Raw genomic sequence first — 13,916 nt, forward strand, 5'->3', positions numbered from 1 at the left:
TGTTCTCTCCATATTAGGTAGCATAACCTAATGACACTAGACTGGGAGGAGTGCCCCAGATTAAATTTGCAGTAACAACAGTACACTGACATGGAGAGAGGGTGGGAAACTATACTACAGCTACTAGCTGCTCACAAACAGAAAATACAATGCTCCATATGAAAAAGCAGTTTACAGTTAAGTAATTCAATAAAAAAGCAATTACAGTAATGAAACACTATCTAGCAATACAAAATACAGTTAAAACAGTATAACACAGTACACAAATGCAGGGAAACAGTCAATAAAGCTCTATAACAGTGCAAAATGTAGTTTATAAGCATTAAAAAGTGCAATTCAATGAAATAAATGTAAGAAAAAACTTATTCTGCTCTTGGGGTCTTAGGGAATTTCTGCTTTGTCAAAGTGATGAATCACCCACCACTCCACAGCATGGTAAAAACAAGCACAGCCCCCTGCAGACACAGGGTTTAAATACCAGAAAAGATGAAATAATCTAGAAGCTCGAATTACCACCCAGTCCTGCTAGCCCCTGCACTTTCAACCAATCACTCATGCTAGAGAAGGTCAGGCTGTTACTCTCACTAACAGGGAAGACAAGACACTATCAGCAGAAGATGGCTCCCAAAAGCACAGGAAACTCAACAAACAAAACAACCAGGCTTGGATAACAACAGGCCTCTATCCAGACTATGCTACCTGACTAGAACACAGAAACCTCACAAAAAATGCACAGAAAAGCACAGATAGAGCACTCACAAACAGAAAATACAACTCTCAGTATGAAAAAGCAGTTTACACTTAAGTAATTCAATAAAAATGCAATTACAGTAATGAAACACTATCTAGCAATGAAAAATACAGTTTTATTTATTTATTTATTTATTTATTTATTTCATTTGTTGACCAGGTGGTGTCTGACTTGGCCAGGAGCCCGTTTTCAGTCGAGACCCAGGGAGAAAAGCTCCAACATTTAACAAATAAGAAGTTAAGTACAATATGTATTACAGGTGATACAGCAGTAGCTAGAAAGCTAAATTACAACTAAGTTATAACATGGTCATGGTTCAGACTCATACATTTAAAGCATTAGACTTTAACTGGACAGAAAGGCAGTATCTGGCTAGGGAGAAAGGATTGAAATTACAGCAAACAGTTACTGCTAGTTAAAATATAGTGTATACATAAAAGAAAACATGTATTAACAGACTGTTCTCCTACATTATTGGATGTCTAGTTGAGAGCAAAGGTATGATGGAAGCTTGCAGTTAACTGGCAGATGATAACAGTAGGCTCAAGAGGATGTAACAAGGGCTGATATTGTGGGAGGGTGGAAAGGTAAGGAGTGGTAGGGTGTTAATAGCCTGGATTATGGCAGGAGCAGAGCCAATGATTTACTAAGCATTCTTTTAGGAGTTTTGTGAACTCATGGCAGTTTGGGTTTTTTGTGATGGGGTGAGGAAGTGTGTTCCATAGCTTGGCCAACATGTGTGAGTATAGGGAGTCACCATGAAGATTGTGGGAATGGGTAACTTGTAGCAAGAGTTTTTTCTGATAATCTGAGGGGCCTGACATTGCGGCTTGGTTGTACTAGGCTAGCAAGAGCAGGGAGTTTGTCAGGTTGGTGGACAACTTTATGGACTATGGTGAGTTGATTGAAGGATAGGAGATTAGGCAGTTTGAGCCAGTTTAGTTGAGAGAGAGCCAAGCAATGGTGAGTTCTGTTTGAGTGACTGGTTGCAAATGTGGCTATTCTGTTGTAGCAAGCTTCTAGATTATTGAGGTCAGTCTTACGCAGAATGGTGGAAATGTGAGAGCCATACAGTATAGTCGAGAGCAGGTGAGACTGGGCAATGGCCAGGATAACACTGTGGGTTAGGAATGGCTTTGTCCTGTAGAGGGCACCTTATTTGGTATGCACTTTTTTGATTGTCAGTGAAATATGTTTGTCAAATTTTAGATGTTCAATAATTGTGACACCTAGTAGTTTAGCTTTGCTAGTGGGAACTAACTTGGTGCCATTGGAAGAGAGGATTGAGAGTGGAGACTGGCTAGGATTGGATTTCTTATTACTGGAGACTATTATCTTGGTTTTGTTTGGGTTTAGAATAAGTTGATGTTCCATGAGGTGTTTTTCTATGTTTTGGAAGGAAGATTGCATTTTTGTTTGAACATCTTGGGGAGATGGGGCTGAGCAGATAAGTGTAGACTCATCAGCATATCGGACAATGGAGGCATGATTAGTAGCAGAGTTTAGATCATTTGTAAATATGCTAAAAAGGAGATGGCCAAGTATGGAGCCTTGAGGTACTCCTACAAAAATGGGGAGAAGGGGGAAAGATTGTTTTCCCATGTATTAGCTTGCTGATGATTGGAAAGACAGCTCTTGAACCAGGACAGGAATATGGACTCTAGACCATAGGATGAAAGTTTGTTTAGTAGTAGCTGGTGGGAAACAGTGTCAAAATCTTTGGACATATAGAGAAAGACAGAGGAGACAAGTTGTCCTTCATTTAACAGTTGATGAATGGTATTGGTGAATGATAGCAGGGCAGTGCTGGTACTATGCTCAGGTCTAAATCCATGCTGGGAACTGGATAATAGGCTGTGAGTGAGGAGGTGGTTGAGGGGTTGCTTGTGAATGTACTTTTCTAGTATTTTTGCAAGGGGAGAAAGGATGGCTATGAGATGGTAGTTTGTAAGTTCTTTGGATGGTCCACCTTTGTGGAGGTTAAAGCAACACCAGCTTCAAGAAAGGCTGTATAAGCACTTTTGTTCCTTTATTCCACCATAAAAACGGAACTTCATCAGAAACAAAAAATACATTTCCTTCCATTTAAATACCACATAAAGTCATGTGATCAAACTTCAAATTGCATGTCCTTGTTAAAAACAATAACACCTTTACATTAATAGTAATACAAAAAATCCAACTACACATAATGCCCTTCATTTGAAACTAAACCTTTCAAAATACTAATTTGTAATATATAAGTTGTAAAGTTTTAAACTATACAAGTTATACAGTTTTAAACATTTGTACACAATCCCTGCTAAAATTCCTAATAAACCCTTTTTGTATCTGAAGAAGTTCTGTTTTTATGGTGAAATAAAGGAATGAAAGCGCTTATATAGCTTTTCTTGAAGCTGGTGTTGTTGCCTTATTTTGAAGAAGAACCTTGTGTCATGTTTTTTTGGATTTGTGATTTTTTTTTTTACTTTTACTTGGATTTTTTTGAGGTTAAAACAGTATAAAACAGTACACAAATACAGTGAAACAGTAAAAACAGCTTTATAACAGTGCAAAATGTAGTAGATTAGCTGTATAGCACAATTATAAGTGTTAAGAAGTGCAATTCAATGAAATAAATGTAAAAAAAAACGTATTCAGCTCTTGGAGTCTTAGGGAATTTCTGCTTTGTCATAGTGATGACTCACCACACCACAGCTTGGTAAAAACAAGCACAGCCCCCTGCAGACATAGGGTTTAAATGTCAGAAAAAATGGAAGAATCTAGAAGCTCGAATTACTACCCAGTCCTGCTAGCCTCTGCTCTTTCAACCAATCACTTGTGCTAGAAAAGGTCAGGCAACCCTGTTACTCTCACTAACAGAGAAGACAAGACACTATCAGCAAAAGATGGCTGCCAGAAACAGAGGAAACTCAACAAACAAAAAAACAGGCCTGGATAACAGCAGGCCTCTATCCAGACTATGCTACCTAACTAGAATACAGAAACCTCACAAAAAAATGCACAGAAGAGCACAGATAGAGCACACGTAAACAGAAAATACAACTCTCAGTATGAAATAGCAGTTTACAGTTAAGTAATTCAATAGAAATGCAATTAAAGTAATGAAACACTATCTAGCAATGAAAAATACAATTAAACCAGTATAAACAGTACACAAATGCAATGTAATAGTATAAAAAGCTTTGTAATAGTGCAACATGTAGTAGATTAGCTGTATAGGTTCATAGGTAGGTACTAGACTATCGGCCCAAGGGCCTACGTAAGCCTAGCCAACAAGGTTCCATGGCTTACGCCACCCAAGAAAGATATTTTCCTGTGCCACTGTTGAGCAGAGACACAGAAGTGATCCCCGGGGTGTATTTCCTATTTCCCATCCACTCATCAAGATTTTTCTTGAAGAGTGCTAATGAAGAACTTTGCTTGACATAGATGGGTAGCTTGTTCCAGAGTATAGGAAGTCTCTGGGACAGGAATCTATCCCTCCAGTGTGTCCTGTTTATTGTGGTGACAAGGTTTAGGTCCCTAGAACATGTAGCTTGGAGGGATTGGGATTTCTTTAGGTGTAGCATGTCCAACAGCTCTAGGTTTGACAAAGCTTTATATGTTAGGCAGAGATCACCTCAGAGTAGGCGATATGCTACGGCGTAAAGCTGGAGTTTTTTGAGGCGGTCAGTGTAGGGCATTTGTTTGAGGCCAGTAATCCTCTTTGTGAGGTACTTCTGTGGCCTTTCCAGCTGCTGCAGATGTCTTGTGAGGTACATTCCAAAAGGGGCATTGTACACTATAATGGGTCTAATGGGTGTCGAATAGAGGGGAACAATGACCTATTTTTTCCTGGATGAGAACCCTTTTATGATGAGGTGTGCCATGTAGAAGGACTTCCTGACTACTGTGGTGATGTGACTATCAAAGGAGAGACTACTGTCCACCTGGGTCCCAAGGTCTCTTATCACGCATTCGGTGTTAAGTACATTTCTGCCTATGTGGTAGTTCATGGGTACAGAGTTTTTACCAAAGGGGATGACACTGCACTTTTTAGCATTGAGCTTGAGGCCATGGCTCTGACACCAGGCATCTGTCTCAGTGAGGCCCTTCTGTAGGACGTCCACATCATTTGGGGACTTGACTATGGCTCCTAGTTTACAGTCATCTGCGAACTTCATTAGCCAGAGACCTTCTGTGTTAGCCTGTACTTCAGAGAAGTAGATACCAAACAGGAGAGGTCCCAGGATGGAACCCTGTGGTACTCCACTTGTCACTGCTTTGAGGTCAGATTTGGAGTCTGCAACTTTTACAGTGTGGGTTCTGTCAGTGAGCCATTTGGCAACCCATCTTGTGACATAGGGATTTATACCAAGTTTAGTGAGTTTAGCTATAAATCCAGAATGGGGGATGGTGTCAAAAGCCTTAAGATAGGCTGTGTGAACCACCTTACCCTCATCCACGGCTTTGGTGACTGCCTCAAAGAAGTTGATCAGGTTCAGGAGGCATGATCTGCCTTTCACAAACCCAAACTGGGTGGGATCCAGAGTTTGGAGCTTACCAGTGTCTTTGTTTATGAGTTCCATGATGATATGTTCCATGGCCTTGGAGACCAGGCACGTCAGGCTAATAGGTCGATAGTTCCCGGGATCAGTGGTAGCTTCACCTTTGTGGAGTGGGATAACTGTTGCTGTGCGCCATTCAGTGGGCACAAAGCCTGATGCAAGACTATTACTGAACATGAGGCTTAAGTGGGGAGCCAGTTCGTTCTGAAGTTCATGTAAAACGCAGTCTGGGATGTTGTCCGGTCCCATGGATGCTGTGTTTTTGGCTTTAGAGAGTGCAGCTTTTACCTGCGTACTTGTGATTACAGGGACTCTGCATTCTTCCTGTATAGATGTGGGCCCTTTAGGGGGTGAGAGGGGGGTAAAGTTAGCACTGAACCTAACTGCCAGGATGTTGGCAATATCAGTTGGTTTTGTAATTTTCGTGCCTTTGTGCTGTAACTCAGAGCAGATCTGGGTGTTGCCATCTAGATTCTTGACATAGCTATAGAATGCTTTGTGGTTGTCCTTAAATTTAGTGGTGATTTTGTTTTCGTAGCTAGCTTTGGAGGATCTTATAAGGGATCTCAGCTTCTTACTGAGGCTGACCAGGGAATTCCTCCACTCATGGGATTTTACTCTCTTTTGCAACAGTTTCTTCCTTCTGTTGTATAGTTTGTTTATGGCAGGGGACCACCAAACTGGCTTCCTTTTTTTGGAGGATAGCATCTTGGTTCTGTTTGTGATAGCACGATCCATGCACTCGTGTAAGTGCTTATAGAGTGCATTTGTGTAGGATTCAGCAGTTGTAACTGTATTGTCCATCTGCATGGGTGTCATGAAGTTCACCACTTCTGTCTTAAGAAGCATGAAGTTGGCTTTGGAGAAACGTTTTACTGTGGTTTCCTTAATGGGGGGTGGGGGCGGGATGTGGATATCAAGGGTGATAAGCTTATGGCCGGATTGGACCAACGAGGATTTGACTTCAGGTGGGGAACACCGGTCACTCATGTTGGTAATGACTAGGTCTAGGATATTGTGGGAAAGTTGATCTAGGGCATTGGAGTTTATGAATTCCAGAAAGCGTTGAGCTAAGGAGTTGGTACACGACTAGTTTTCACAGTTAATGGTGGGGTAGTTGAAGTCGTCCATTATTAGGGCATTTGGTTGAACCCTGATATTTTCCAGTACATCGAGAAAAGAGGAGTGGGAATCCTGGGGCATGGTGGGGGATCTGTAGCAAGCTACAATTTGAATTGCAGTTTTGCCCAGAGTTAGTTGCACTTAGATAACCTTGGATGCATTATGCTGAGCAACTAGCCTGGAGGTGTGGATGTCCTTAATGACTATGGACACACCTCCACTTTTGGTGTCTCGGTTCAGGTTACATGGCCGAAAAGTGTGGTATGAGTTATAGCCTGGTAGTGCAGGGGTGCTCTCTGGAGCCTTGAACCAGGTCTCAGTCACTGCACAGATATCAGTGTTCTCCATTTTAAGGAGTGCCTCGAGTGAGTGCATTTTGAGATTTAGACTTCTAGCATTGAGTAGCATTACCCTTAGTTTTTGCTTGCCTCTTCCTGTTATGGTGGTGAATTTGTTATTTGAACCCTGCCTAAAAAAGGCACTATAGGGCAGCAAGAGCCTTAGCCAGTATCCGGAATCCCAGGGGGGACAGGTGCAGGCCATCTGTGGCAAAGCATTGTGGTCTGTCGACCATGTCATCCCAAGCAGACAGATACTGGATCCCCTTAGAATGACACCAGAAGCTTAGCCAATTGTTGAAGTTAATCATTTTGTCCTTGTACTGTGGTATCATTCTGGACGATGGCAGAATGCTACTCAGGGATAGGGTCATACCTGCCTGGGCTACAAGATCGGAGAGCTCTTCCATGTCTCTTTTCATGTAGTCCAGGGAGGTACATCTCAAGTTATTCACGCCAACATGGACAATGACAGTTATATTTGTACTTGTCGTGGAGTGACCTGAGTGCATGGGTTATGTGGCAGATCCTGGCACCCGACTGGCAGCTGACAGTAACCTTCTCCTTGTTTAGCCTGGTGAGTGGGACATCAGTGTGCCTGACTATAGAGTCACTTATGACTAGTGTGCTGGGTACGTTATTTTGTCTTATTGGCTGTAGTTGAGTGGCACACTGAGTCTGTGGGCTATGTGTCATTTGGGTTGTGTTGGGGGATGGAGGTTGCTTGCGTTTCTGCTTTGGAGGTCTCTGTTGCTTAGACAGATTATTATTGAGAGCCTCCGCGAATGTTTTTGTTACTATGTGTGGATTTTTGTGGAGTAGATTTAGTGAGACTATGTGATGAGTGTGGTGTGGTGCAAATGGTTACCTTCTCCTCATGACTTTCAAGTTCAGTCTTGGTTGGAGAGAGCTTTACCTCCAGTTTGGCTAGATAAGTGCATCTCTCACAGGTTGTAGTGTTGGGTGGTAGGAGGAGAGGGTTGTCTGTGCACATGAGGCAATTTCTACATTGCCTCAAGATACCCAGATTCATCAGCTAGACATGAGAGAACACTGGGAGCTGACCCTTGGACATGCCTGAATAAAAAAACTATTTTCCTCTAGATAAGTGAGGAAAGTGAGTACAAGAGGTGTTTTCCTCTAAGCAAGTGAGAAAAGTAAGTACAAAAACTGTTTTCCTTTAGGTAATGAGGAAGATTGAGTGCTATAGTAATTAGTATCTTATTTAGTGCTTACAAGTTCTGAACAAGTGCTGAGCATGAATAAGCAAATTTAAGTGCTAAAACTAAGAATCTGTATCTGCACTAGACGAGTTACAGGACAGAAACAAGTGCAAATGCAGGCTTTCAAATCAGAAAGGTGAGAGATGGAAGATTGTCCAAACGGCCAATAGCTACAATTTCTGGGCCAGAACCACTCCTTATGTGGTAGACAGGTTATCTAGTGCTTGCCACTCCCACTGATAAGCTAGAAGGCTTCCCTCCAACACAGAAAGGCTTGGGGGGCTCATAAGCTTACATACAGTCCTGGATACAGCAAATCTGTATCTGGAACACTAGTTACAGGAAAGTTGGAAACAGGCTTACAGTTTTTTTTTTTTACAGAAAAGTAGCAAATACAGTAGTAAAAACAATCCACATGCAGTGCAAGCTAGCACATGAGTATGTAGCAATATTAGACCAAACACAGTTTAAAAAATGCAATCAAATTAAAAAGGACTAAAAGCAAGTGCAGAAAGAGTTTATTAGGTAGAATGTGGTAAAGAGATGGGAATGGGGGAGTGTCCCAGATCAAATCTACAGTGGGGCAGGCAACTGCAAAAGCCACCAAATTTAACTACAAACCAAAAATAGGGAGGGTGGGTGAGACAAAACAGTTTCAACAGAGATCTAAGCAACAACTAACAGTACAAACTTTAAAACCAAAAAAATGTACTCCGCTCTGTATATTTGCAGATCAGTCTCTCAGAACAGTGAGACAACAGTTTCAACAGAGATCTAAGCAACAATTAACAAACTCTATAACCAAAAAAAAAAAAAAGAATAGCACAGTTATATGTGTTAAGAAGTGCATTTCAATGAAATAAATGTAAGAAATAACTTATTTTGCTCTTGGAGTCTTAAAGAACTTCTGCTTTGTCACAGTGATAAATCACCACCCAGATGTTACACAACCTCAAATTAATTTATCACCTAATTGTTAGGTGCCATTTCATGGAACTGGTCTTACTCATTATAATTTTGTGAAATATTTCCTCATCAAACAGTCAGAAACCAACTCAAGAGTCATCAGAAATCTACAGTTTAGTCACATCTCAACCTATATTATAATACTGTCTGTTTCAAGTTCTATGACATAGTGGTTCCAACAAGAATGTGTCTCATATAATTTAGTTAGGTATTGATGAAGAGTTCTTATAGCTAACTAACCCACTGGTGAAATGTAAAGAATTCTTATATGCAATTGTGTTGATCTGGTGTGAAATAGCAGGCAGGCTGTGGTAGGGGAGGGTGGGCAACATAAAAGAGATACTTTATACTTTGAATGGGGCCCCTTTGTTCCACTGAATGGATGATTCATCTAAATTTATCACCTACAATACTGAACCTAAAAGGTGACATGATTCAAATGTGTGTATAGAAAATAATTCATATATCTGACTGCAGATAAAGTACAACAGAAGGCTTTAACAATCGCTTATTAAATCAAGGCCATAAAACATAAAAAGGGGATTTTAACTTACTGCTTCTCTATATTGTTGCTTAACATTTGAATATCACATACATTAAACATCTTCCAGATGAAGAATGGATTTTAGTGTATTAATTAAATATTCTGGGAAATTACACTCAGATGAATTATTAACATCCACATAATACAGCCTCCTAGAAATGATGACTGTCATTAGAAAACAAGTCCAGATTAAAGTCTTCACAGCTTACTAGATCCCATCCACAAAATAAGTGTCCAATGATTTGTAGGGACACAAACATGGAGTTAAAGAAAGTCCTTAAGAAGTACATAGCAGCACTCTGTAGCAAATGTGTGACACCTTTGTTTAATGCCAAAATACCATTTAATAAGGAGGTAGTGACAGGAATTGAAGAAAAACGATGACACTGGGCAGGGTTTATGTGCAATAGGACCCTATCCTTCTCTTCTTTGTGAAAAGTAGCAAGAAGTAGTTCTAACACAGCATAATGTAACACAGCACAACACATAATATAACACAAAAATGCCTTGCCAGTATTCCCTTACATATATCTTTTCCATCTGTGCTCACTGGAAGTCCAAGATTCATGAACAGGATCCTCAGAATATAGTTACCTCAGAGTTAGTATACACATGTAGACAAATACACACGCACATATGTATATGTATATGTATATGTATGTATATATATATATATATATATATATATATATATATATATATATATATATATATATATATATATATATATATATATATATATATATATATATATATATATATATATATATATATATATATATCTGTGTGTGTGTGTGTGTGGTTTACTATGGTAAGGTCGAAGTGGGCTCAGTCGAACCCACTTCAGTCAAAGTCCGAAGGCCGAACGGTGACAATGTCGAAGCTGACATTGTCACAGTACAAATCTCACCCCCATTCCAAGATCGAAGTCGAGTCTGTCGTTTTCGTGGACATGGGTTGATGATCCCATCATTTGATGCATTTGATGGGGTTTGGTTCGCCCTTACCAAAGTAAACCATGTGTGTCTATATATGTATGTAATATACTGTGATGTCAACATTTGAGTGTTTGGTGTATTTAAGACAACACTCTCTCTCTCTCTCTCTATATATATATATATATATATATATATATATATATATATATGTATATATATATATATATATATATATATATATATATATATATATATATATATATATATATATATATATATATATATATATATATATATATATATATATATATATATACATACACACATATATATGTATATTATATATATTGGTGTAGTAGGAAACACTGAATACACCCAAAGTTGATACTCTACACACTGACATATTCATGTTGAAAATGCTGACATTGACAAACAACTACTCATGACCCGACAAACAGCCTCAATGCATGCAAAATTGAAAACCAAAAAAAATTTAAATATCACCCCTGCTAATTATATATAATTATATATAATAACATTGAGGTTGCACAAACACTGGGTAACAGCATATTCCCCAACCCCAGGAATCACCTCTCAACCAACTGCTCAGTCGATCATAAATCATCGTATATATGTGTGTATATACATATACACTAACTGTGAAATAACTAATAGCAGGACACTGCTCAACATGCATGCTCCGAGCATGCAAACTCTAAAAAAGTGGGTAGTTTTTGCAGGAGAACAATCACCCCTACACCCCCATTGTGGGAGTCTGAACCTCCATACCTCCTGCTAAGTATATATACTAATTCTGAGTTTGCACTGTTCTTGGGGAAAGGGCAAATTTGCCAACTTTGAGAATTGTCCGATCTATTACTTTTGTTGAGAAGTGTTGGTTATTTGTTTACTTGACCAAATGGTGTCAGCTAAACAGATGACCAAATCAGCATTTGAAAAAGGTAGCAGAACCCACATATATATATATATATATATATATATATATATATATATATTTAGCCAGTGTATTTCAATTAACCAGTACACTATTTGTAACACTCTTCCATCCTCTCACACAACTTAATTGCAACTGTCTACTACCACCAAACTACACCAACACCACTCTTTGCCTATATCTTCATCACACTGTCCAGGTAACCTAGATTTTAAAAAGAATACACACCATGCTCTTTCTCCTGCCCACACTCTATACCCTACTGCTATCTGCATATTATCTGACGTCCTACACTCACCTACAGATACAACATGTCCATATCCCCACACCATATTATACTAATGCCTTCCACACCTCACTCTACTACAGTACCATCTCCTCCCAACTCTACAATCACACACCTGTTGCATACTTCCACTTCAAACATGTAGTTGTCAGCAATACCACTAACCACTTCTGCAAACACCTTCACATACTCTCAAACTGTCACACAAACATGCATGTATATTATCACAGATTCTCTGTAGTGGTGATATACACCCCAAACCCCAGCCACCATGTATATTATCAGAGATTCTCCATAGTGGTGATATACACCCCAATCCCGGGCCACATACTGCACAACATACCATCATGGCTACCATTCCATCCCTTCCTCACATTAAAACTACAGACAGTCTCATTCTTAACATGAACCTTAGAAGCCTAGTTAACAAAATCAGACTTTCATGTAGTCATTAACCATTGCACAATACTCACTGGACATTCTTGTAGCAACAGAAATGTGGCTATAACCCCATATAAGAGACCCACACATACTCCCATAAGGTTATTGCATACACAGGGTAGACAGGATCAAGAAGAAGGGAGGCAAGGTTGCAATTTTCTACAAAGATAACAAATACTCTTATGATAACAACGTTGAAGTCCTAGTAACATGGCTCAGAATCAATCCAAAGAAAAACATTACCATAATAGCCACTTACTTACACTTACTTACCTCCCAGCAACACTCCCACTGCCAATGAGGAGCTCATAGCCTGGACAGCCTCAACCCATACCCATGAAACCATTATCACAGGCAACTTCTACTTAGACTGGAACACTTGCACTGGTGATAACCCCTCCACCTTCATAAATCTGCATGGTTTCTCCCAAACTGCCCACTTTCCCACTCGAATAGATAAACATAGCAAAAAGGGAATCTGTCTTAAACTAGTCACTTATTAACAGTACCACCCACAACTATCTCTCCAGAAGCCTTCCAAATAATTTAAGTGACCATAGACCTACTTACTTAATCCATCATCAGCTAAACCCACCCAGAGCCATAGTTTACAAAGTCGTACGAAATACCAAAAACTTCTCCAATGAACCATTCTTAGACATGCTCAATAAATGTAATTGGACACCACTCCATCATCTCCAACTCAACCAGCCGGTAACATACTTCATTGACACATTTCTACCTATTCTAAATAGCTTAGCAACAACTGGTACATGTTGTGTTAAAAATAAGAGATTGCCCTGGATATCAAAAGAAACCATTAGACTTCAAAAACGAAGGGAAAAAACCCGTTTCAAAACCAGAAAACAAAAGACAATAAGACTCTGTTAGCATATCAGCAGCTCCACAATCAAACAAACAAAAAAAAAAAACCTCACACTACACAAAAAACATATTATACATCTATGCAAAACAAATATGAAAACAGTCCCAAAAGTTCTGGCAGGAAATTAACTCACTCCTACACTCAGGTAAAGCCACAACCCCAGAACCAACAACCAATAACCAAAGCGTGAGTATTGCCTCCCAAATCAACACCTGCTTTATAAACATTTCACCCCACCTTCTTTTCCACCTAATGCAGAAACTAACAACAACTCTTTTGACCTGAAACTTATCCCAACTAACACCATAAGAATGATGCTGAAAAAAATGAAACCTTCTTCCCTAGCAGCTTACCAACTCCCCAGTGAGAACCTCAAACTTTCAGCTGATGCCATAGCTTTGCCTATCTCCATTCTGGTAAATAGGTCTATAGCAGAACAATATGTCCAAAAATTATGGAAAATTTCCTATATCACCCATCTGCAAAAAGGAGGATCATCAGCAGAATTAAACAATTATAGACCCATAGTCATCCTTTCCCCGTGTCAAAATTCTGGAAAAATATATACATGCTCAATTATTACAATACCTGCTATCTCACAACCTTATCTCTCCCTCCCAACATGGTTTCAGACTGAAACACAGCACCACCACAGCCCTAATGAATTTCTCTAACACCCTCGACCAACTGAGAATTTCAAACCACCAAGTAGCATCTATCTTCTTAGACATGTCAAAATTGTTCGACACTGTCTCCCGTCAGAAACTCCTTAGTACTCTTGTCTCACTAAACCTATCAAAGACTTCCCTCTCCTGGTCCATAAGCTATCTGTCTGACAGACAACAAGCGGTATGATGGAAATCCGAACTCTCATCACTTCTGCCTGTCTCTGTTGGAGTCCCCCAAGAATCCATAC

Source organism: Protopterus annectens, chromosome 17.part0, assembly GCF_019279795.1.
Source record: "Protopterus annectens isolate FY-2018-M chromosome 17.part0, PAN1.0, whole genome shotgun sequence".
Lineage (NCBI taxonomy): Eukaryota > Metazoa > Chordata > Ceratodontiformes > Protopteridae > Protopterus > Protopterus annectens.